Consider the following 21,875-nt stretch of genomic DNA (forward strand, 5'->3'; position numbering starts at 1 on the left):
TTCCATTATGTTTGGTAACCAGTAAAAAGCTAATAAATAGTTACAAATATAATTTACAGTACAGGTATGCATAAAAAAAACAAGCCAATTATTTGCTTTCATCAGGGCTAAACACTTCACTGCGTATGCATCTTGTTTTCTCAACCTGATATAAAAAAACGCTTCCTAAAAATGGCATATAAATTTAAGATTTTGAGAAAATCGAACATACTGTACTGTATATCTAATTTACAGTTAAATATCAGGATACAAACATTTCATAAAGATAACCGTGACACTGGAGATGTAACATCCTTAATACATTTTTGATTGATTAAATATTCATATTTTTAAATACATTACTAGGGTAGTGAATACAAAACGGCTTACCTGTTCATGGTAAATATGTCCCATCTGTAACAGTTACTATCTTAGTTAATGATTTTAGCTAGGAAACTACAGCGTCCCTACAATGGCTGTGATTTCAGAGCACAAGACATTACTGTGACTTGTACCATAATAATCTTTTACTGTGTTACTGTTTCAGTTATACAACTGAGATTCTCACAGACTGAGTGGCGCAAGACGGGAACGTCCAAAGATTCACATAGGACATTCATTGAATGACAGAAACAAAACCGATAAAAGGGGAGGAAGAAAACAAGTTATTAGGGTCAGATACTTCATTCACTTTCGCTAGCTGTGTACTGCTCTTTTCACAAGTTGGCAGGGCCACAAAGGAAACGATTGCCCTTGACTAGAGAAGAAGCCTACAGTCTACTTTTTTTTCCCATTTCCATGGTTATAGAACTGTGGGATTAACACCCTCTATTTGCATTGCAAACTTTTAAGGTTGAAGAAAAGAATGTGTACACTTAATATTCAGGAGGCATCTCATATAAACAATCTATGCTTTTTTTCTCCTTTTGAAATGAAAATACAAGTCTTTAAAGTACATAGGGCAGATGTATTAAGCCTGGAGAAGTGATAAAGTGGAAAGTGATAACTCACCAGCCAATCAGCTCCTAAGCAATAAGTTGCAGGCTGGGTTTGAAAAATGACAGTTAGGCGCTGGCTGGTAGGTGCGTTATCACACTACACTTTATCACTTTCCAGGCTTAATACATTTGCCCCATCGATATCAAACTGTAATTGGATAGCCAAATTGTTTGATATAGATATGCAGTACACTGGGGCAAGCACAGGATTTGTTGCAGTCCCTATATTTTCAGCTGCACCATAGGTTTCTAGGGGGCTGCAAAGCTGTCAGATTTACCAAACTAGTGTGTCCCGGCAGCTTAACACCGCTGTAGCCTATGGTCTACACAACACACAAAACACCTGAAGAGGGTTCCTTTGGAAATGCTCCCTGGCAATGGGCAACGCACATGCGTGGACAGCTGACCGTGCGTATGTAGAATATACCAAGCTTCTGAAGGAGAAGTGAAATGATTGCTTTTGCAAACATTTCACTTCTTTATACAGCTCAGGGATGGGCTCCTTTTGGAGCCCCTGTCCCTACATATGATTTTTAGTACATTCAGGAGAATGTTAATTTCTTATTGCCGCGAATAGTAGTGGTAAGAAATGCTAATTATTGTTTCTCAAACACGAGAATTAGTAAATCTGCCCTTTAAGATTTAAAAGCATTCAATGCAATCTCTCCTTTAGAGCAAACCAGTGTCTCAGTGCACATGTAGTACAGTACCTCTCTGTCAGCAGTGTTTACTAGACAAATGGTACAGTACTGTACCTCAGAGCAGCTATACAGTGCATCCGGAAAGTATTCACAGCACTTCACTTTTTCCATACCTCCCAACATGACAGTGGCGTAAGTTTGTCCCAGTTGCCCGGAGGCAAGAAAAATATTGGTGCCCCCCTATATATATATATATAAATATAAATAAATATATAAATATTTATTTGCTCCTACATAGCAAGCCTGCGGATTCTAACTACATGAAGCTACTACAAAACCGTTGCAACTAGGCAGATCTATGTGGTGTGCAGCCAAACACTACATAGATCTGCTCAGTCACTCACAATGCTGATAATTTCTCTGACAATTAATTTGCAAGTGTCATATCCAGGATTAGAACCCACAACCTATTACACTGGAAGCATGCACCTTACTGATGGAGATATCTTGTACTGCATAGGAAGTATGAGAATTCTAACTATATGAAGTTACTTGTAATTGTTAGTGATGTGCACCGGAAATTTTTCGGGTTTTGTGTTTTGGTTTTGGGTTCGGTTCCGCGGCCGTGTTTTGGATTCGAACGCGTTTTGGCAAAACCTCACGAAATTTTTTTTTCGGATTCGGGTGTGTTTTGGATTCGGGTGTTTTTTTTCCAAAAACCCTAAAAAAACAGCTTAAATCATAGAATTTGGGGGTCATTTTGATCCCATAGTATTATTAACCTCAATAACCATAATTTCCACTCATTTTCAGTCTATTCTGAACACCTCACACCTCAAAATATTATTTTTAGTCCTAAAATTTGCACCGAGGTCGCTGGATGGCTAAGCTAAGCGACACAAGTGGCCGACACAAACACCTGGCCCATCTAGGAGTGGCACTGCAGTGTCAGGCAGGATGGCACTTCAAAAAAATAGTCCCCAAACAGCACATGATGCAAAGAAAAAAAGAGGCGCAATGAGGTAGCTGTGTGACTAAGCTAAGCGACCCAAGTGGCCGACACAAACACCTGGCCCATCTAGGAGTGGCACTGCAGTGTCAGACAGGATGGCCCTTCAAAAAAATAGTCCCCAAACAGCACATGATGCAAAGAAAAAAAGAGGCGCAATGAGGTAGCTGTGAGACTAAGCTAAGCGACCCAAGTGGCCGACACAAACACCTGGCCCATCTAGGAGTGGCACTGCAGTGTCAGACAGGATGGCCCTTCAAAAAAATACTCCCCAAACAGCACATGATGCAAAGAAAAATGAAAGAAAAAAGAGGTGCAAGATGGAATTGTCCTTGGGCCCTCCCACCCACCCTTATGTTGTATAAACAGGACATGCACACTTTAACGAGCCCATCATTTCAGTGACAGGGTCTGCCACACGACTGTGACTGAAATGACTGGTTGGTTTGGGCCCCCACCAAAAAAGAAGCAATCAATCTCTCCTTGCACAAACTGGCTCTACAGAGGCAAGATGTCCACCTCATCATCATCCATCGATTCCTCACCCCTTTCACTGTGTACATCCCCCTCCTCACAGATTATTAATTCGTCCCCACTGGAATCCACCATCTCAGGTCCCCGTGTACTTTCTGGAGGCAATTGCTGCTGGTGAATGTCTCCACGGAGGAATTGATTATAATTAATTTTAATGAACATCATCTTATCCACATTTTCTGGAAGTAACCTCGTACGCCGATTGCTGACAAGGTGAGCGGCTGCACTAAACACTCTTTCGGAGTACACACTGGAGGGAGGGCAACTTAGGTAGAATAAAGCCAGTTTCTGCAAGGGCCTCCAAATTGCCTCTTTTTCCTGCCAGTATACGTACGGACTGTCTGACGTGCCTACTTGGATGCGGTCACTCATATAATCCTCCACCATTCTTTCAATGGTGAGAGAATCATATGCAGTGACAGTAGACGACATGTCAGTAATCGTTGGCAGGTCCTTCAGTCCGGACCAGATGTCAGCACTCGCTCCAGACTGCCCTGCATCACCGCCAGCGGGTGGGCTCGGAATTCTTAGCCTTTTCCTCGCACCCCCAGTTGCGGGAGAATGTGAAGGAGGAGATGGTGACGGTCACGTTCCGCTTGACTTGACAATTTTCTCACCAGCAGGTCTTTGAACCTCTGCAGACTTGTGTCTGCCGGAAAGAGAGATACAACGTAGGTTTTAAATCTAGGATCGAGCACGGTGGCCAAAAAGTAGTGCTCTGATTTCAACAGATTGACCACCCGTGAATCCTGGTTAAGCGAATTAAGGGCTCCATCCACAAGTCCCACATGCCTAGTGGAATCGCTCTGTTTTAGCTCCTCCTTCAATGTCTCCAGCTTCTTCTGCAAAAGCCTGATGAGGGGAATGACCTGACTCAGGCTGGCAGTGTCTGAACTGACTTCACGTGTGGCAAGTTCAAAGGGTTGCAGAACCTTGCACAACGTTGAAATCATTCTCCACTGCGCTTGAGTCAGGTACATTCTACCTCCTTTGCCTATATCGTGGCCAGATGTATAGGCTTGAATGGTCTTTTGCTGCTCCTCCATTCTCTGAAGCATATAGAGGGTTGAATTCCACCTCGTTACCACCTCTTGCTTCAGATGAGGGCAGGTTCAGGTATGTTTGGTGGTGCTCCAGTCTTCTGTACGCAGTGCCTGAACGCCGAAAGTGGGCCGCAATTCTTCGGGCCACCGACAGCATCTCTTGCACGCCCCTGTCGTTTTTTAAATAATTCTGCACCACCAAATTCAAGGTATGTGCAAAACATGGGACGTGCTGGAATTTGCCCAGATGTAATGCACGCACAATATTGCTGGCGTTGACCGATGTCACAAATCCCCAGGAGAGTCCAATTGGGGTAAGCCATTCTGCAATGATCTTCCTCAGTTGCCGTAAGAGGTTTTCAGCTGTGTGCCTATTCTGGAAAGCGGTGATACAAAGCGTAGCCTGCCTAGGAACGAGTTGGCGTTTGCGAGATGCTGCTACTGGTGCCGCTGCTGCTGTTATTGCAGCGGGAGGCAATACATCTACCCAGTGGGCTGTCACAGTCATATAGTCCTGAGTCTGCTCTGCTCCACTTGTCCACATGTCCGTGGTTAAGTGGTCATTGGGTACAACTGCATTTTTTAGGACACTGGTGAGTCTTTTTCTGAGGTCTGTGTACATTTTCGGTATCGCCTGCCTAGAGAAATGGAACCTAGATGGTATTTGGTACCGGGGACACAGTACCTCAATCAAGTCTATAGTTGGCTCTGAATTAACGATGGGTACCGGAACCACGTTTCTCACCGCCCAGGCTGCCAAGGCCTCAGTTATCCGCTTTGCAGCAGGATGACTGCTGTGATATTTCATCTTCCTCGCAAAGGACTGTTGGACAGTCAATTGCTTACTGGAAGTAGTACAAGTGGTCTTCCGACTTCCCCTCTGGGATGCCGATCGACTCCCAGCAGCAACAACAGCAGCGCCAGCAGCAGTAGGCGTTACACTCAAGGATGCATCGGAGGAATCCCAGGCAGGAGAGGACTCGTCAGACTTGCCAGTGACATGGCCTGCAGGATTATTGGCTTTCCTGGGTAAGGAGGAAATTGACACTGAGGGAGTTGCCAGTGACATGGCCTGCAGGATTATTGGCTTTCCTGGGTAAGGAGGAAATTGACACTGAGAGAGTTGGTGGTGTGGTTTGCAGGAGCTTGGTTACAAGAGGAAGGGATTTAGTGGTCAGTGGACTGCTTCCGCTGTCACCCAAAGTTTTTGAACTTGTCACTGACTTATGATGAATGCGCTGCAGGTGACGTATAAGGGAGGATGTTCCGAGGTGGTTAACATCCTTACCCCTACTTATTACAGCTTGATAAAGGCAACACATGGCTTGACACCTGTTGTCCGCATTTGTGTTGAAATAATTCCACACCGAAGAGCTGATTTTTTTTGTATTTTGACCAGGCATGTCAATGGCCATATTCGTCCCACGGACAACAGGTGTCTCCCCGGGTGCCTGACTTAAACAAACCACCTCACCATCAGAATCCTCCTTGTCAATTTCCTCCCCAGCGCCAGCAACACCCATATCCTCATCCTGGTGTACTTCAACACTGACATCTTCAATTTGACTATCAGGAACTGGACTGCGGGTGCTCCTTCCAGCACTTGCAGGGGGCGTGCAAATGGTGGAAGGCGCAAGCTCTTCCCGTCCAGTGTTGGGAAGGTCAGGCATCGCAACCGACACAATTGGACTCTCCTTGGGGATTTGTGATTTCGAAGAACGCACAGTTCTTTGCTGTGCTTTTGCCAGCTTAAGTCTTTTCTTTTTTCTAGCGAGAGGATGAGTGCTTCCATCCTCATTTGAAGCTGAACCACTAGCTATGAACATAGGCCAGGGCCTCAGCCGTTCCTTGCCACTCCGTGTCGTAAATGGCATATTGGCAAGTTTACGCTTCTCCTCAGATGCTTTTAATTTTGATTTTTGGGTCATTTTACTGAACTTTTGTGTTTTGGATTTTACATGCTCTCTACTATGACATTGGGCATCGGCCTTGGCAGACGACGTTGATGGCATTTCATCGTCTCGGCCATGACTAGTGGCAGCAGCTTCAGCATGAGGTGGAAGTGGATCTTGATCTTTCCCTATTTTTTTAACCTCCACATTTTTGTTCTCCATATTTTCATGTGTGGAATTATATGCCAGTATCAATAGCAATGGCCTACTACTATATATACTGCGCACAACTAAAATGCACCACAGGTATACAATGTAGATGGATAGTATACTTAATGGATGACGAGTGACGACACAGAGGTAGGTACAGCAGTGGCCTACCGTACTGCTATATATAGTATACTGGTGGACACTGTCAGCAAACTGCTAAACTAGTCTAAAAAAAATGCACCACAGGTATACAATGTAGATGGATAGTATACTTAATGGATGACGAGTGACGACACAGAGGTAGGTACAGCAGTGGCCTACCGTACTGCTATATATAGTATACTGGTGGACACTGTCAGCAAACTGCTAAACTAGTCTAAAAAAAATGCACCACAGGTATACAATGTAGATGGATAGTATACTTAATGGATGACGAGTGACGACACAGAGGTAGGTACAGCAGTGGCCTACCGTACTGCTATATATAGTATACTGGTGGACACTGTCAGCAAACTGCTAAACTAGTCTAAAAAAAATGCACCACAGGTATACAATGTAGATGGATAGTATACTTAATGGATGACGAGTGACGACACAGAGGTAGGTACAGCAGTGGCCTACCGTACGGCTACATATAGTATACTGGTGGACACTGTCAGCAAACTGCTAAACTAGTCTAAAAAAAATGCACCTCAGGTATACAATGTAGATGAATAGTATACTTAATGGATGATGAGTGACGACACAGAGGTAGGTACAGCAGTGGCCTACCGTACTGCTATATATAGTATACTGGTGGACACTGTCAGCAAACTGCTAAACTAGTCTAAAAAAAATGCACCACAGGTATACAATGTAGATGGATAGTATACTTAATGGATGACGAGTGACGACACAGAGGTAGGTACAGCAGTGGCCTACCGTACTGCTATATATAGTATACTGGTGGACACTGTCAGCAAACTGCTAAACTAGTCTAAAAAAATGCACCACAGGTATACAATGTAGATGGATAGTATACTTAATGGATGACGAGTGACGACACAGAGGTAGGTACAGCAGTGGCCTACCGTACTGCTATATATAGTATACTGGTGGACACTGTCATCAAACTGCTAAACTAGTCTAAAAAAAATGCACCACAGGTATACAATGTAGATGGATAGTATACTTAATGGATGACGAGTGACGACACAGAGGTAGGTACAGCACAGCAGTGGCCTATCGTACTGCTATATATAGTATACTGGTGGACACTGTCAGCAAACTGCTAAATTAGTCTAAAAAAAATGCACCACAGGTATACAATGTAGATGGATAGTATACTTAATGGATGACGAGTGACGACACAGAGGTAGGTACAGCAGTGGCCTACCGTACTGCTATATATAGTATACTGGTGGACACTGTCAGCAAACTGCTAAACTAGTCTAAAAAAAATGCACCACAGGTATACAATGTAGATGGATAGTATACTTAATGGATGACGAGTGACGACACAGAGGTAGGTACAGCACAGCAGTGGCCTACCGTACTGCTATATATAGTATACTGGTGGACACTGTCAGCAAACTGCTAAACTAGTCTAAAAAAAATGCACCACAGGTATACAATGTAGATGGATAGTATACTTAATGGATGACGAGTGACGACACAGAGGTAGGTACAGCAGTGCACTCTGCACTGTACTCCTGCTATATAATATTTATTATACTGGTGGTCCCCAGTCCCCACAATAAAGCAGCACACTGTGAGCACAGATATGGAGTGTTTTTCAGGCAGACAACGTATACTGGTGGTCACTGTCAGCAAAACTCTGCACTGTACTCCTGCTATAGCTGCTCCCCAGTCCCCACAATTAAGCAGTGTGAGCACTCAGCACAGATATATCATGCAGCACACTGAGCACAGATATGGTATGGACTATGGAGCATTTTTTTCAGGCAGAGAACGGATAAAAAAACTGGTGGTCACTTATCAGCAAAACTCTGCACTGTACTCCTAACAGCTGCTCCCCAATCCTCCCCACAATTAAGCAATAAACAACCAATCAACTTCTACAATAAACGGAGAGGACGCCAGCCACGTCCTCTCCCTATCATCTCCAATGCACGAGTGAAAATGGCGGCGATGCGCGGCTGCTTATATAGAATCCGAATCTCGCGAGAATCCGACAAGGGGATGATGACGTTCGGGCGCGCTCGGGTTAGCCGAGCAAGGCGGGAAGGTTCGAACCTGCCTCGGACCCGTGTAAAAAGGGTAAAGTTCGGGGGGGTTCGGTTTCTCGGAAACCGAACCCGCTCATCACTAGTAATTGTCAGAGGAATAATTTCATATAGTTAAAATTCTCATGCTTCCATTATAGGAGCAAATAGCTTAATTAGTAAGGTGTCTGCTTCCAGTGTATCTATAATAAAGAGGGTGTGATTTGTAAGGTGCAGTGACTAGTGTGGAAGTCGGCTACGGAAGAGGTACCGACTGCTGTCAATTAACTTAATTGATTAATGTAGCTGAACACATGGAACAGGAGGAGAGGTGCCCCCCTTCAAAGCAGGAGCCCGGCAGCAGCTGACTCCGTTGCCTCACAGAGTTCTGCCTTTGCAACATGACCCTCTCCAGGAGGGACACAATGCTCTGCTCCTGGACCTCCCTCTTAATATAGGATTGCAATCACCTGTGTGGAAACACCTTTCTTGTCTATTAACCTGTTCAACACAGGTGTTGGCAATCATACATTAAGACAAAAATACAGAAGCAGAGCATTGTGTCCCTCCTGGAAAGGGTCATGTTGGGATTAAGCTTTTTAGTTATGTTACAGCCTTATTCCACAATGGAATAAATTCATTTTTCCCCTCAAAATTCTAAACACAATTTGCAAATTAATTAAAAAGAAAAAACTAAGAAATCACTTGTTCATAAGTATTCACAGCCTTTGCCATGACGCTCAAAATTGAGCTCAGGTTCATCCTGTTTCCACTGATCATCCTTGAGATGTTCCTACAGCTTTATTGGAGTCCACCTGTGGTAAATTCAGTTTGGACATGATTTGGATAGGCACACACCTGTCTATATAAGGTCCCACATTTGATAGTGCATGTCTGAGCACAAACCAAGCATGAAGTCAAAGGAATTGTCTGTAGACCTCCAAAACAGGATTGTTTTGAGGCACAAATCTGCGGAAGGGTACAGAAAAATATCTGCGGATTTGAAGGTCCCAATGAGCACAGTGGCCTCCATCATCCGTAAATGGAAGAAGTTCGTAACCACCAGGACTCTTCTTAGCGATTGGGGGAGAAGGGCTCTAGTCAGGGAGGTGACCAAGAACCCGATGGTCACTCTGTCAGAGCTACAGCATTCCTCTGTGGAGAGAGGAGAACCTTCCAGAAGGACAACCATCTCTGCAGCAATCCACCAATTAGGCCTGTATGGTAGAGAAGCCAGACGGAAGCCACTTCTTAGTAAAAAGCACATTGCAGCCCGCCTGGAGTTTGCCAAAATGGACCTCAAAGACTCTCAGAATATGAGAAACAAAATTATCTGGTATGATGAGACAAAGATTGAACTCTTTGGCATGAATGCCAGGCACCACTTATCACGAGGCCAATACCATCCCTACAGTGAAGCATGGTGGTGGCAGTATCATGCTGTGGGGATGTTTTTCAGTGGCAGGAACTCAGAGACTAGTCAGGATAGAGGGAAAGATGGGGCACATTAATAATCCTTAAATTGTCACAATTTCTACATTCCTCAGGGGATATAGAAATTTTGACATTCATCAAACTCCATAAAAGCATTTTTTTTCCGGAGTTGGAACGTGAAACTGTTCGCCATCCTGAGATGGCGACCAGCACCTGAATCTCTGCACAAGCTGCATACGCAGCTGCAGTCTGATCTCAGCGTCCGGGCAGCCCCCGGTAATAAAGGTGCCTGCCGGTGTGGGGGCATGGCTGCAGTGTGATCTCTGCAGCTGGTCTGTCGCGGCAGTGGGCCGTGACTGCAGAGTGCCAGCAATAAGGTGCCAGGCAGTACGATGTGGGGGGGGGGGGGGGGGGGGGGGAGTGCACGGCTGCTGGGATTCATTGTACAGCCGGACTGCCTTCGCAATTAGCAGGGCACCACTGCAGTGAATGTAGCTGATGCCGGGGGCCGTGGCTGCGGCTATCCCTTTTGCAGACGGGCTGCCCCATATGAGCCGGTGGTTAGTGGAGTGAGAGTAACTGTAGCCGGGAAGCCCCGGCAGTACGATGTGGGGGGGGGGGGGGGGGGAATCCATTGTGCAGCAGTGCTGTCCCAGCAATTTGGAGCCGTCGGGGGGTTGAAATAAACATTCCTGCAGCCCGAGGGAAAAATTATGACTGTTTTCTCAAAAAGACCAGTTTTTCTCATGGGGGCATGATAAATGATGATAAAAAAGAATACAGTGAGAATTGAAAACTAAAAATTATTTTTGCACAATTTTTTCATGATGAATATGCCCCACTGTATCTTTCTCAGCAGTGTCCTCTGGTAAGTGGATTTAGAAGTGAAAGTATGATAAATGTAACAGAATGACAAGGGGTTAGCTTTAGTAATTTTGATTTAAATTGCAGAGCAGCAGGAGATGAGCAGAATAGATGCCATGGCATCTATTCACAGTGTTGGGGAGAGCTTGAGGGCAGCCCTGCATCTCGGAGAGTGCTGGACCCACCCCCCACAGTGACGAGAGGGGGGGGGGGGGGACACAGACACATAGAAAGATGTGCAATGTACACAAATTGGGAACACAGATAGACATGCCTAGAACCACAGACAGACAAACACAGCGGGTTCGTTCTGCTGATGTGAGATTCCTAAATAAAAATATATCCATCATATACCAGAATATAGTATTATATACTAGGAGCTCTGGGCTGCAATACGGGCAGTGACACAAAAAAACACCAGTGTGCACTGTGCACCAAGGGTTAATGTTGCCTTATATTAGGCTCAGCTGTCCAATCGTGTGTAAATGTGCAGCCTGAGTGTGGCCCAGTCATTGGCTGGCTGGCAGGCTGCAGAGTGTGGAACAGTGGCGTAACTAGAAATTATTCTCCCCCAAGCCAAAAAATTCTTCGGCGCCCCCCCCCTATAATTGGCACTAGGAAAGGGACAAACATGTGCGCGCCGAAGGCGCGCGGCGCCAAAAAGGGGCGTGGTTTTGTTTAAATGGGCACGGCTTCGCATAAAGAGGCGTGGCATTGCAGGAATGGACTACCTTATACCCCAGTTTTGCAACCTGCACGCCCAGACGTTAGCCACCACAGGAAAGAAAAATAATCCTGATTCATGCCCCTTCCATTATTTGTCATTTTTCCTCCTTATAGTAATGCCCAGTATACATTATGCCACATACTGCAAAGGCCCTCAGACATTATGCCACACACAATAATGCACATGACACAATATGCACACACCGTAATGCCCCCGACACATTATGCCACACACCGTAATGTCTATGACACATTATGACAGGAATCGCAATGCCCATTATACATTATGCTACACACTGCAATGCCCCTGATACATTATAGCACATACCACAATGCCCATGATATAGTATACCACACACCACAATGTCCGTGATACATTATGACACACACCGCAATGTCCGTGATACATTATGACACACACTGCAATGAACCTGAGACATTATACCACATATCACAATGCCCATGATATAGTATACCACACACCGCAATGTCCGTGATACATTATGACACACACCGCAATGCCCGTTATACATTATGCCACACTGCAATGACCCTGAGACATTATACCACATACCACAATGCCCGTGATATAGTATACAGACACCGTAATGCCTGACACATTATGCCACACACCGCAATGCCCATTATACATTATGCCACACACTGCAATGACCCTGAGACATTATACCACATACCACAATGCCCGTGATCTAGTATACCATACACCGTAATGCCTGTGACACATACCGCAATGCCCGTTATACCCTATGCCACACTGCAATGCCCCTGAGACATTATACCACATACCACAATGCCCGTGATATAGTTTGCCACACACCGTAATGCCTGTGACACATTCTGACACACACCGCAATGTCCGTGATACATTATGCCACACACCGTAATGCCCATTACACATTAAGTCCTACATTAAGGCTTCTAATTACTTTTAAATTACCTGCTCGTTGCCAGGGGTTTCATGCTCTTGGTTCCATGCACGGTGCCAGGGGTTTTCATGCTCAGGGTGTCATGCTCGTTGCCAGGTGTTTCATGCACTCGGTGTCATGCTCGTTGCCAGGGGTTTCATGCACTGGGTGTCATGCTCATTGCTAGGGGGTAGTGCTTGTTGCTAGGGCTGTGCTCCCAGTGCCACATATGTCCTCAGTGCCAGATATTCCCCCACGGTGCCAGGTACTCACATGCCCCCAGTGCCACATATGCCCCCAGTGCCAGATATTCCCCCACAATGCCAGGTGCTCATGTGCCCCCAGTGCCAAATATAGCCCCCCATGTGCCAGGTACACATACAGTGCCATATATGCCCCCTCAGTGCCATATATGCCCCCTCAGTGCCTCCCCAGTGCCATATATGCCCCCTCAGTGCCCCCCAGTGCCATATATGCCCCCTCAGTACCCCCCAGTGCCATATATGCCCCCTCAGTGCCCCCCCAGTGCCATATATGCCCCCTCAGTGCCATATATGCCCCCTCAGTGCCTCCCCAGTGCCATATATGCCCCCTCAGTGCCCCCCAGTGCCATCTATGCCCCCTCAGTGCCCCCCAGTGCCATATATGCCCTCAGTGCCCCCCAGTGCCATATATGCCCCCTCAGTGCCATATATGCCCCCTCAGTGCCCCCCGCAGTGCCATATGTGCCCCCTCAGTGCCATATATGACCCCTCTGTGCCCCCCCCAGTGCCATATATGCCCCCTCAGTGCCCCCAGTGCCATATATGCCCCCTCAGTGCCATATATGCCCCTCAGTGCCACCCCAGTGCCATATATGCCCCCTCAGGCCATATATGCCCCCTCAGTGCCCCCCCCTGTTCCATATATGCCCCCTCAGTGCCCCCCCAGTGCCATATATGCATACCTCCCGCAGTGTCCCGCGATGGGGGGGGCAGTTGGGAGTCTCCTACAGTCACTGCAGCAGAGCAGTAGTGAATAGACGCTGTGCGCATGCGCACAGCGTCTATTCAGCGCAGACAGAGGGAGAGAGGGCATGCCAGCAGCTCACAGAGCGCTGGGCATGCCCCCTCAGTGACGAAACGGGGGCGTGGCCCGCGATCGCGGGTCCTCCGCGAAGCCACGCCCCCTTTTCATAGGACATGCCCCCCGACACGCCGGAGACTCAGAGGGACACAGGAGAGGCGCACGCTATGCCCTCCGTGTCCCTACTTCACAGCGGGGGGCTAGTGACAACAGATTGACATGCGGACGTTTGTCCGCATGTCAATCTGCTCTAAATCAGTGGCGGCGCCCCCGCAGCCCCTCGCCCCCAAGCCACCGCGAGGGCTGCGGGGGCAGTAGTTACGCCGAACCAGAGGAGGGTGAGTGGAGGAGCGAGCTGTCACTCTCCTGTGTCACGAGCTGTGTCTGCCAGCTGCAGAAAAAACATGTAAGCTAGCTGTATTGGGTTTTGTTTTGTTTTTTACCATGCTGTCATGTTGTTAAATTGGAACTATTGGCGTGTTGGCGTTATGTGTCTGTGTGTGTGTATATATTATATATACATAATATATATATGTATATATATAAAATATATATATATATGTATGTATATGTGTGTATGTGTGACCGGCGGTCAGGAGACCGCCGGTCACCATACTGACGCCGGGATCCTGGCTTGGAGATGGCCGGGGAGGCCACACTGCGGGCTCGGTGGTGTGCTGCGCTCAGCACAGGTTCTATTCCCACTCTGTGGTTGTTGTGAACTCAGGAATAGTCCCTGTTAGTCGGCATGCCGACTATCCGGATTGTTAGTGTTCGGGATCCTGGCGTCGGAATTGTGACCAGCGGTCTCCTGACCGCCGGTCACCTAACTACATCCTGTATATATATATATATATATAGCAAAGTCACAGAACAAAGTCCCGGGAAGCCGCACTGACACTCTCGATTAATTAAAAAGCAGGTGTCCGGTTAAATTCATGGATAGAGTCACATGCCAAACACTCAAGATGAGGGTTAAGACAGAACCAGCACTCTGCGTGATTTTTCAAGATAAATTTTACTCCAAGCAGTGTTTCCAAACAACGGTAATCACATCGACATCAGCATAAGGAACAAAGGCATATACTCATCACTGGTAACATCCCAAACAGCCGTTTTCGGTGAACAACCTTCCTCAGGGGAATAACCATGCATATGATCTAGCTGCCATGTGAAAAAAGTGCTTGTGTGCCGTGCAACTATTGCATCAGTTGTGAGCTTCTTATGTATGCTCACAATATCATACTCACCACCAGCACCTGGAGTCCAATGCCGCCATCAGGGACCCATCAGCTCATCAAACACGTTTCCCGGGGCGCAGGCCGTGGAACGCACGCCGGTTACCACGTGACCGGAAGTCCCGGCACGTGGAACGCAGGGTGCGTGTCACACGGCGGAAGTGTCCCCAGTCCGTGCAGAGCAGGTCGACAATGGTTCCCCAGGCAACATAAAGCGTCCACCAAGGTTCTGGTGGCGATGACTGGAATACAGCAGCAATGAAATAACCATGTGATGCAAGATTAGTTAAAGAATAACATAATTATGAGCATGTATTGATAACGACGTTAGATGTAACTAACGGTAACAAAGTTAATTAAGTGTGTTATGTTAGAGAATGCTCATAATAATGTAAAGGTGTAAAGAAAAAAGAAAAGATTATAAAGAAAATGAAGAGTGATGCAGCAAACATGAGGGATACTTATTGAAAACTGTAAGTGTAGAAACACAGAGATACACAAAAAGAGCATTAGTTTACAAAACGTCAAGAAAATTGGACACACTAATCACTGTGTCCTCCATCAAATAGAGGGATCCATCAGACTACTGCACCATAACACAACTATCAATAGGACATTAGGGCATCATAGGATCCAACGAATCACTGCATCCTACAGGAAGGGTACCATAGAGAACTCTTCGTTAAGCCCATGTGGCGTCATGGAGTCCATCTGATAGATCCAACGACATTCCTGCTGAAGTAGCAGTCTGTGTCTATCCCCTCCTCTCCTCAAGGGGGGTACATGATCAATCGGCATGTAGGTGAAGTCACTCATCTTGTGTCCAATATATATTTGTCAAAGTCAGAAAAAAATCACGATGCACACTGCCATATTTGCACCTCATATGTGTCCATGCTGCGCATGCGTGCGCTCTCCCGTGCGTGCGCATACTCGCTGTTGCGGGCACCCGCAGGCGCACGGTATGCGCATTTACGGTAGAGATTGTATGCGTCTAGCGGGCGACTCTTTCGTTACATATTTCCACTATATAATGTATTTTGTAGATCATGGTCCCTTTGATAGAATCTGAAAGTTTAGTTAATGTAGCATGTTCATGGACAGAGAAATCCCTCTTTGTTTGATACAAAGGGTCAGACAGGAGTAATACTGTGGTGTTTAGTATCCATCGGAAGAGTATTTAATTAGCAATATTCCGGTGTTGGTTTGAAGCGGATTAATCGCTCGTGCGAATAGTTATGGACATAAGAAGTTTATGTCCATTTACTATTATTTGCACTTACTTATCCATGCGGCGGGAAACCCAGATTCCCACCCACCTGAGCAGTTGGAAATCGTCACAGCCCACCTGTATGAATCAACCTATGACCTTTTGTTATGATGCGAGGAGGAATTCCTGTGTCCAATGAACAATGAGATTGTAGGGACCATTGAATTGTATTGTGTGTGGGGCATAAATAGACAAGCCGATCACATCCAGCTCACTCTTCAACGGTTCTCATTGCTGAAAATCGGGAGCTGGATGTCCAGAGGCGCATGCGATCGTTCCCCTTGTGCGTAAGTTTTCTCCGCAATCATATTGTCTTTCTTGTTATTATGGGCCATATCTCTCTCTCTCTCTCTTCTCTTTCTCTAGTATTCTCTTAAAACGTAATAGTATTGTATTGAATTTACTGTGTAGTTATCTGGTTAGTTAGTCTATGTTATATTGTAGTGTATGACTTGTAATTGTATTATTCTTTTTCAAGTATAACATTCATATTAGGCGTTAGACCCTAAGCACGGTATTTGTGTATTTCTTATAGTGTTAAGTATTCTCAGAGCGTCGGTGACGCTCGAACAGCTTTTAAGATAATAAGGTTACACGGTGTTGCATCTACAGTCAATCTCTGCACCAAGGTTTACTGCATAATACACTGTTTTATGGTATAGTTACAAAGGATTAACATTGTGAGCGTCTGCGCCGCTGGTGATCTCCTCGTGGTCTCGAGCGTTCGCATCGCTATAGCAAATCATTACGTTAGTCGGCAGCCAATAGTGTGCCTGCCTGTGATCTCTTGGCCGTGAGCGAACGTGACGCTTGAGCGTCTCGACCTCGGCTAAGCGATTGCTACGCAACGTGCGTACCCTTACGGTACTCCATACGTCAATAGCGTACAGTGTTCTTAGGCCTCTTAAAGGGTTTTAAATAAGATAAATATTTAGCTTTATCAATTGGCGGCTCGTCCTGTCCTTCACATATCTCTGCTAGGTAATTTCAGCAGACATTATCCAGCAGCAAAGGGCGGGAGGTCATATTCCTCGTAGTGCTGTTTGGATAAGTGTCTGCTTCGCTTAGTAAAGGGTGCTGAAGGAATCCGGAACCGGAGGTAAGAACAAAACGCTAGTGTCTTTTAAAACTGTTTATTTCTATCTTGCGTACGCACGCACATATCTGCATTTCTTTTCATTCGTGTATTTTCATATATCACTCTCCTGTTTGCCATTTTATAATTGATAAAACGTGCTAAGAGAGATTTGTCGCTATTTCATAGTTAAAGTGTAAATGTAATATATAAAGGGATAAAGTGTAAAACCCACACGCAACTCTACCTAAGGTATAAGGAGAGATTGGTGTGTTGCGCGGTAGACGATCGAGGATCATCTACATTGATAAAACGTGTTAGTTGTGTTACGGTGGATATTTGCTTTGCGTACACGTGTCTCTAACAAAGGGTGAGACTCGCGTACGCAACTCAAAGGCCGACGCACGCAGCGTAAATTACGCAACGGAGCGTCTGGGTACGCCCACGTAACTCAAGCCACACGATAGTGTTGATTTTCAACAGGCGATAAATAGCGCAACAGGCGATAAATAGCGCAACAGGCGATAAATAGCGCAATAGGCGGTAAGTAGCGCAAGTCTATTTTAGTGTCCAAAATTTAGATTAACAGATCCTTCTCCAAATTCACAACACATCTGGTTTAAAGAAAGTTTCTGCGCAGAAATAGAAATAGAAACAAAAGTGTACATGTGGTGAGTGAGTGTTTTGTATATATAAGTTTATACCATTTTCCAGGTTGAACCACAAGAAGTCGAGTTCTCGCAGAGGTACATGCATGTAAGTGTCGTACATGGTGGCGAGGGAGGCATCCCTTGTTAAATATAAAATTTGAGCAGTAGAGTATAGTAGACCAGGAGGTCATACTACAGACCAGGAGGTCCAGGTACAGCAGACTAAGAAGTCTGCCATAAATAAGAGAAAAGGGCACAACCCAGGGGGTTGGTGCAAAACCCATATAGGCCAATAAAGCTCTGGCTGAAGGAATTTGCAGCCGAAATTTTCGATTCCACTGGTCGCTCAGTACATAAGATTAGTTGCTTATGTGCTGAACTATTGTACCGCACGTAATTGTGTACATTAGTTAGTCTGACCAGTACCATTTGTGTACGAACCCGGTCGTAAAACTATTTGTACACTCTGATGTGATTTGTGTAATTTTTTTATTTTCTGAAGGGAAGTTCGCTGGTCACTCAGGAATTGTCCAACAACCAATAGTTACTGGAAAGAGTAAGTGTTCTGCGGATATCCCTCGCATGTTCCAGTAAATAGAGGTTCATAGGGGCCCTGGGTCAAGTACGCCAGCGCTAAGGCAGTGTGTGGGTCGTATTGGTCGGCGTGGGCGAGTGAGTGGGGTACTCGGTAAACCACCACCGTCAGCCTATCGTGAACATTTTGGTTTTTGTAAGGGTTCGCTGAAGACCCTGATTGAAGGTCAGAGGTGGTGAAAGCAACGCCTGCAAGTTATGGGGGCCAATTGTTCAGGAAGGGGGCGATCAACCTCGGTTCGGGTTGATTCAGTAAACCGACCAGTCGGGTCGGCAAGGTACGTAATGTGTGAAAAATATGGTTCACATACAGAGGTTTTATGTGATGAATGGGAAAGAATGACAGTGCATGACGGGGAGAAATTCCCAAGAGTAGGTAGCTTTAGCCCAGAAGTGTTGCAAAATTTAAGGAGGAGGATATGTCTCATTAAATCAACAAAGAGACGAATCCAACATTATGATTATTTGCAGTTATGGCAACAGGAGGGTGAAATACAGAGAGGATTGGCTCTGGCGGCGGGATCTAATCCTATCAAGAAATTGATAGCGACGGCCCCGCCGCCACCATACATATCAGGAGAGAAATTGGTTGCGGAGAATGACGCATTAGGGTGTAACAAACAAACACTTAGCAACTGTGTAAATGTTAATAAGTTAACTAATGCAAGTATTAACCCGTGCAAGTTGTACCCTGTTTTGAACTTTCCCCAGGAGTGTGATCAAGAGGACGAATCGGCAACAATATCGGCGCTCTCTCTAGCAGCCACCATAGCAGAGACAACAGTAGGCACGGCTCCACCCACGAGATTAGTAACAAAAGCCCCTAGCGGAGGGATAGGTGAGGTCGTATCTACAGGTAAGTACGGCACCATACACTATGCTGAAACCATTTCACCACAGGCTGTAGAACCTACACAGAGTGATGTTAGTAGACTTAATCCTGTTAGGGTAATAGCAGTGCCAAATGGGAAAACTCACACGACAGGAATCACACCTGTTAGGAACATTGCCATGTACAGCCCATTTTCCCGAATGGAATTAAGAACCATAGTGTCTGAATTCCCTGATCCTAGAAAAGATTTAGTTGCTAGCCAGAAATACATCAGAGACCTAGGGAACACTTTAGAGCCCAATAACAAAGACTGGCAGGTATTGCTGAGGGCATGTTTACGCTCCAATGTCGACGCAGCTCAATTTTTAGCTGACTGTGGATTAGATCAGGATGTACCTCTTACAGATGTGTACAACAAAGATAACGTAAAAAGAATAAGTTTACAGTTAAAGGAGTATTTCCCAGCGGTAGTTAAGTGGAACAAGATTTTCTCCATTAGACAGAAAGAGTCGGAAACTGCTGCAGAATATTTTCACAGGGCATTACTAGAAATGGCAAAATACACAGGTATAGAGGACATTAAAACAAACATAAACCATCGAGAAGTAGCAGTATCTGTACTAATGGATGGTTTAAAAGAGACATTAAAGACAAGAGTACAGACCACGCAACCATGTTGGCGAGGTCTGTCGGTGGCTACTTTGAGAGAGGCTGCTATTGATCACGACCGGAATATCACCCGACACAGGGAGTCACAAGGTGATAAGTTAATGGCCGTAAGTATACAGGCCCTGACCACAAGGCAACCTTTGTATAAATCACCAAACCCTGTGGGTAAGTCAAATGTGGTAACTTGTTTTTCTTGTCATAGACAGGGACACATGGCACGAGACTGTAGAGTGAAACATTCACAAAACTCATATCAACCCCCTAGACACGACACACGACATTGGGAGCAGGGTCCGCAGAAACGGAGTTATGAGCCACATGCAGGGGAAACAAAAAGATACCCCCCGAACAGAGACTGGCAAACTCCTGGCAGTTCCCATTTAACCCCTTCACAAGTAGTTGCTGCCAGCGGGATTCAGGGAGGTCACCATACCCAATAGGGGTGTGGCCATACCTGGAATCTGCAGCCAGTAAAATTGATTGCAAATCTTGGAAGTGAACCCGAAATTGCAATCAATGTAGCTGGTAAATCATTAAACTTTCTTGTAGATACAGGGGCGGCCAAATCAGTGATAAATTCGACAGTGGGCATGAGAACCACTGGTAAGACAATTCCAGCCATAGGGGTAACGGGAGTAGTCCAGCACTACCCTGTTAGCAAACCAGCCGAGATTACAGTAGGGCCTTTACATACCAAGCATTCCTTTTTGCTGGCTGCATCGGCACCGACTAATCTCCTGGGAAGAGACTTATTGTGTAAAATGGGGTGCGTCATTTATTGTACTCCTGAAGGTGTATTCTTGGACATACCTGAGAATCACGCTCAGGAAGTGCAAGACATGTTAGACTCCCCATCAAAATTAATGTCACATACCATTATGACAAATAGGACTCCATCCCAAGTAGAAGAAATGACATCCCAGATACCAGAGTCACTTTGGACTAAAGACGGACAAGACACTGGATTGATGGCAAACGTAGCTCCAGTAGTTGTACAAGTAAAAGATGGTAGGATAGCTCCAAAAATCCCACAGTACCCTCTGAAGCCAGAGGTGGAGTTAGGAGTTTACCCAGTAATAGAGCGCTTGCTACAACAGGGCATTCTGGTAAGAACGTCCAGCACTGCCAATAGTCCCATCTTCCCTGTTAAAAAGAGTGGGGGGAGGGGTTACCGGCTAGTGCAGGATCTAAGGGGGATTAACAAAATAGTTGAGAGTCAGTTCCCCGTAGTGCCAAATCCAGCTGTCATCCTTATGCAAATCCCTCCCACTGCGAAATTTTTCACTGTTATTGACCTTTGCTCCGCTTTCTTTTCGGTACCTCTGCACCCTGACAGCCAATATTTGTTTGCATTCACATACAGAGGAGTCCAATACACATGGACTCGATTACCACAAGGTTTCATAGACAGTCCAAGTATATTTTCCCAGGCTTTGCATGATTGTTTACAGTCTTTCCAACCAGAGAGTGGATCAGTATTAATACAGTACGTGGATGATCTACTACTGTGTTCTGATTCATTGGAAGCATCCCTGAAGGATACGAAACAGCTCCTGTTTCATCTTTCAGACACAGGACACAAGGTTTCCAAAGACAAGTTGCAATTATGCCAAACTAGGGTAAAATATTTGGGACACTGTCTAACACAAGGACTGAGACACCTGACCGCTGATAGAATTCAAGCAATTAGAGACATGACTCTGCCACAAACCCAGCAACAGATCAGAACATTTTTAGGAATGTGTGGGTATTGCCGTAACTGGATCCCAGGGTTTTCCATTCTAGCGTTACCTTTGCAGGAGATGGTCTCCTCAAACAAACCTGATCGGATTTCGCATACAGACGAGTCCGAGTTGGCATTTGAGAGACTTAAACAGTGCCTAACGCAGGCACCAGCATTAGGTATGCCAGACTATGGGAAACCCTTTGAGCTGTACGGAACAGAAAGTGCTGGTTGCGCGGCAGGCGTCTTAACCCAAAAGCACGGTGTGTTATGATTCCAGTACTTCTGACCAGAGGAGA

General features: G+C 45.7%; 1 protein-coding gene across 2 annotated transcripts in view; it reads right to left on the bottom strand.

The window, feature by feature from the left end:
- The window catches only part of ITPRID1 (ITPR interacting domain containing 1), a 478,387-nt gene that overhangs the window by 428,680 nt on the left and 27,832 nt on the right, over window positions 1-21,875 (bottom strand). Inside the window, exon 1 of one of the 2 annotated variants that reach the window (XM_063922569.1) lies at window positions 370-488. The exons of the other annotated variant lie outside the window; for it this stretch is intronic. The gene's annotated coding sequence lies outside the window, so the exon portion shown is untranslated. Of the gene's footprint in view, window positions 1-369; window positions 489-21,875 lie in introns of those variants that run through there. 2 annotated transcript variants of the gene reach the window in all.

This window comes from Pseudophryne corroboree, chromosome 5 (genome assembly GCF_028390025.1).
Source record: "Pseudophryne corroboree isolate aPseCor3 chromosome 5, aPseCor3.hap2, whole genome shotgun sequence".
NCBI classification, from domain to species: domain Eukaryota; kingdom Metazoa; phylum Chordata; class Amphibia; order Anura; family Myobatrachidae; genus Pseudophryne; species Pseudophryne corroboree.